Genomic DNA, 5441 nt, shown 5'->3' on the forward strand with positions numbered 1-5441 from the left:
ATTGCAGGCTTGGCCACTGTCTGTGCAGATTCTGCATGTTCTCCCCATGTCTGCGTGGGTTTCCTCCGGGTGCTCCAGTTTCCTCCCACACTCTGAAAGTTGTGCTCGTCGGGTGCATTGGCCGTGCTAAATTCTCCCTCAGTGTACCTGAACAGGCGCTGGAGTGTGGTGACTTGGGGATTTTCATAGTAACTTCATTGCAATGTTAATGTTCGCAGACTTGTGACACTGATGAATACATTTCAAATTTAATGAAATATGTTTTCTCTCTGTGAGATCCTGCTGTGCAGATATGAGCAATAAAATTGATTCTGTGGCCTGGTGATTGGGTGGGTGAACTGGTGTTATATGCAGAGGGTGAAAAGGATTCTGTCTCAATCTTTTACGCACGAAGCAATAGTGTTTGAGGTCCCATGTCTATGGAAAGTCACAGCACTCAGAAGACATCCCAGCCCATAGACCCTGAGACAATTGTCAGTGGCTGAAAGAATTAATAACCGGATACAGAGATTCAACAATAGCAGCAAACCCAGTACAGGAAATGACAAGAAAATTAATACAGTTCAACAGCCTTTCCAGAATTAGGAACTGGACACAGGGGACGGGACTTTACAGCCTCACTCTTCCCCAAGCTGTAAAGTCCCACCCGTGTTCAACAGACCTTCCCATTCTCCGCCCCTCGCCTGCTCCGATTCCCGTGGCGGTCGGGCCGGTCCAATTCCAGCCAGAGACTTACCCGGAACACCAACAATCGCCAGGAGGGGATAGTAAACGCATTGAATCGCGTTCAGTAGATATTGAATCCGTTCAGCTGATGTTATCCACCAATCATCAGCAGTAAACCGAGAAATCCAATAGAATAAACTCCTGTCCTTGGTTGGAACATTCCGGTACATTGTTCCCAGATTCTGATCCATTGTTGGAAGATTCCAATCCATTGTTCCCAGATTCTGATCCATTGTTGGAAGACTCCAACCCATTGCTCCCAGATTCTGATCTCTCCTCTCCCTCCCTCTCTCTCCACTGCCGCTGATCTCTGTTAGTGTCGGAGTTGCCGCTCCCGCTGACTCAATGGGACAACACATTGAACGGAATCCCTTATTAATAGAAGAGGGGAATCCCTCCAGGCACACTAATCGGATCCATGGAGACTCACATCAATTCCAGTCACTAAACAAACAGCTTCACTTAACCCCCTTCAATCCAACACTTTTTATCCCCAACGTAGAACAGTTACAGCCTCGATGGGGTGTTGAGGGTCAGGGAGGGATGGAAAGTTGGAAATAATGTAGGGTCAATATTAATTCGATACAGCAGAGATCACTCTGCTAGTGTTAATTTTGAGATGACGAGAATACAAAAGCAGGGGTGTACTGCTGAGGGTTTATTAGACACTGGTCTGACCGCATTCACAAAATTGTCAGCAATTGTGGTCCCCGTATCGAAGGAAGGATGTGCTGGCCTTGGAGAGGGTCCAGAGCAGGTTCACAAGAATGATCCGGGGAATGAAAGACTTGACGCATGAGGAGCGTCTGAGGACTGGGGGTCCATACTCGATGCAGTTTGGAAGTATGCGGAAGGGGATAACATTGAAACTTACAGAATAATGAAAGGCCTGGATAGAGTGCACTTGGGGAAGATGTTTCCATTAGTTGGGGAGACTTGGACCCGAGGGCACAGACTCAGAGGAAAGGGACGGCCCTTTAGAAATGTGATGTGGAGATGGCGGTGTTGGACTGGGGTGTGCGCAGTAAGAAGTCTCACAACACCAGTTTCCCACTCACCTGATGAAGGAGCAGCATTCCGAAAGCTTGTGATTCGAAATAAACCTGTGGGACTTGAACCTGCTGTTGTGAGACTTCTTACTTCAGAACTGAGACGAGGAGGAATTTCTTCAGCCAGAGGGTGGTGAATCTGTGGAATTCATTGCCACACAAGGCTGTGGAGGCCAGATCATTGACTGTATTTAATAAAGCGATAAACAGGTTCTTGACTGGTACAGCGATCAAGGGTTACGGGGAGAAAGCAGGAGAATGGGTTTGAGAAACTTATCAGCCAGAATTGAATGGTGGAGCCGGCTCGACGGACCGAATGGCCTCATTGTGCTCTTATATCGTATTGTCTGATGGGTATCATGGTCGTGGTTACTAGATGAAGTTAACGTCAATCAGGGTTGATACAGTCTGCTTACTCCAGGTTGTAGCAGATCTTATGTACAGTTCATGGACAGAACAATCTTAGTATAGGACTTCACACGGATCAATCTCTCAGCATTACGTACAGTACAGTCTTAGCTCGAGTCATCAGATAGAACTGTCGCTCAGTGTTATGTACAGTACAATCTGAGGCTTCAGATAGAACTATCTCTCAGTGTTATGTACAGTACAATCTGAGCCTTCAGATAGAAATATATCTGTGTTATGTACAGAAGAACCTGATCAAGAAGCTTCCCATCAATCTTTCTCAGCATTTTCTGTTGTGAGGTTGTAAGGAGGCAAGGGTAAGTTGAGGAGTGTGTGGGAGAAGGACACCGGGACACCTGAACAGGGTCAGCAGCACCTTGAGGTGAGTGTGAGAGGGGGACACTGGGACACCTAAACGGAGTCAGCAGCACCTTGTGGAGAGTATGAGAGGGGGACACTGGGACACCGGGACAGACAGTCAGCACCTTGAGGAGAGTGGGAGAGGGGGACACTGGGACACCGGGACTGACAGTCAGCACTTTGAGGAGAGTGTGAGAGGGACACTGGGACATCGGGACAGACAGCACCTGGAGGAGAGTGTGAGAGAGGGACACCGGGACTGACAGTCAGCACCTTGAGGAGAGTGTGAGAGGGACACTGGGACACCGGGACAGACAGTCAGCACCTTGAGGAGAGTGTGAGAGGGTCACTGGGACAGACAGTCAGCTTGTTGCGCACATTGAAATTGGCCGGTCCGATGTTGTGGGCATCACAGAGACGTGGCTGCAAGGGGATCAGGGCTGGGATCTAAATATCCAAGGATAGGTGTCTTATTGGAAGGACAGGCAGATGGGCAAAGGGGGCGGGGTTGCATTGTTCGTAAGGAATGGCGTTAAATCAATAGCAAGAAGCGATACAGGATCAGAAGGCAGAGAAACTCTGTGGGTAGAGTTCAGGAGAAACAATGGTAAAAAGACCCTGATGGGAGTTATGTACAGGCCTCCGAGCAGTAGTCAGGATGAGGGGCAGAAAATAAATCTGGATGTAGAAAATGCACATAAAAAGACAATATTACAATAATTATGGGGGACTTCAATATGCAGGTGGCCTGGGAAAATCCGGGAGGTAGTGGGTCCCAAGAAAAGGATTTTGTGGAATGTATAAGAGATGCTTTTTTGGAGCAGCTTGTGACAGAGCCTACTGGGGAAACGGGAATTCTGGAGTTGATGATATGTAATGAGGCAGATTTGATTAGGGAACTTAAGGTGAAGTGACCCTGAGAGAGCAGTGACCACAATATGATAGAATTTACCCTGTAGTTTGAGAGGGAGAAACTGGAATCAGATGCAAGAATTTGACAATTAAATAAAGATAACTACAAGGACATGAGGGAGGAGCTGGCCAGAGTTGATTGGAAAGGGAGCCGAGCAGGGGAGACAGTGCAACGGCAATTACAGGAGTTTTCGGGGAGGGGGGGGAGGTGGGGGGTTATTCGGGAGGCACAACAGAAATTCATCCCAAGGAGGAGGAAACCTGCTAAAGAGAGGACGAAGCTTCCATGGCTGACGAGGGAAGTAAAGGACAGCATAAAAGCAAAAGAATCACTGGAGGCAGGGAGGGTACCAGAGATCTGGAAATTAGCTGATGTAACACCGCTGTTTAAGAAGGGAGGGAGGCAGCAGATGGGAAATTATAGGCCGGTTAGACTGACTTCGTTCATTGGCAAGATTTTAGAGTCCATTATTAAAGATGAGATCACAGATTCCTTGGAAGTGCATGATAAAGTAGGACTGAGTCAGCACAGCTTTGTCAAGGGGAGCTCATGTCTGACAAATCTGTTAGAGTTCTTTATAGAACATAGAACATTACAGCACAGAACAGGCCCTTCGGCCCACGATGTTGTTCTTTGAGGAGGTAACAAGGAAATTAGATAAAAGAGAACCAGTGGACCTGATTTATTTGGATTTCCAAAAGGCCTTTGACAAGGTGCCACATCGGAGACTTTTAAATAAGTGAAGTGCCCGTGGTTTTAAGGGTAAGAAGCTGACATGGATAGAGGATTGGTTGACTGGCAGAAGGCAGAGAGTGGGGATAAACGGGTCTTTTTCAGGATGGCAGCCGGTGACTAGTGGTGTGCCTCAGGGGTCGGTGCTGGGACCACAACTTTTCACAATACACATTAACGATTTGGAAGAACGAAATGAAGCCACTGTTGCCAAGTTTGCAGATGATGGAAAGATATGCAGAGGGAGAGATAGTATTGAGGAAGAAGGGGGACTGCACAAGGACTTGGATAGGCTGGGAGAGTGGGCAAAGAAGTGGCAGATGGAATATAACGTGGAAAAGTGTGAGATTATAAACATTGGAAGGAGAAATGGAGGCATAGACTATTTTCTAATTGGGGAAATGCTTAGGCAATCAGAAGCACAAAGGGACTAGGGAGTCCTTGTTCAAGATTCGCTTAAGGTTAACGTGTCGGTTCATAGAACCATAGAAAATTACAGCTCAGAAACAGGCCTTTTGGCCCTTCTTGTCTGTAACAATTGCAAATCAGTTTCAGCTGGTCGGCAGATGAGCAATTCAACATGGAAAAAAATCATTTTTTCCCTTGGACCACCTACTCCCATCTCTGCAACAAGCTACAGGACACCCACACAGGAAGAATGGGCAGTTAGGCATTCAGTTAGAAACATAACTTTTCTTACTTTAACAAAAATAAATAAATACCAAAATACTTCTGACAGCTAATTTGTGGATTGAGATAGATATGGATAAAGTAAGCTCTCACCCCAGCATGCTTTTAATGTAAGTTTAGAATTGTGACACAAGGTGACAGTTTTGCTCAAGGAAACATCAAGCATGTTAAATACGCTTCGCAGTGTAAGGCAGATGTGACACTGAGCATCAGGAATGGTCAATAGCAGTTTGAACGGTTAGAGGAGCAGACATCACCAATTGGACTCTGCATCGACACACATATGGTGAATATAGTGCTCAGAAAATGTGGGCAGGTGGACAAATTAATACACAGACTGCGGCCATTTAGCGACCTGGCTGCTCCCAATGCAAGGAACAATGGTGTCACACAACACCCTCCAGCAAGTTGGACAGCTTCCCCTGACACTAGCTTCAAAAATGAAAAAGACACAACTTTGCAGCATTCTCTCATGCCTTCCAAAAAGAAATAGGTTGAAACACTGTAATTGAACCTTAGACAAACGGTACAGTCACTGTCAAGCTGCTTTTCTCATTACTTAC

The sequence above is a fragment of the Mustelus asterias genome, unplaced genomic scaffold (genome assembly GCF_964213995.1).
Source record: "Mustelus asterias unplaced genomic scaffold, sMusAst1.hap1.1 HAP1_SCAFFOLD_1166, whole genome shotgun sequence".
In the NCBI taxonomy this organism is placed as follows: domain Eukaryota; kingdom Metazoa; phylum Chordata; class Chondrichthyes; order Carcharhiniformes; family Triakidae; genus Mustelus; species Mustelus asterias.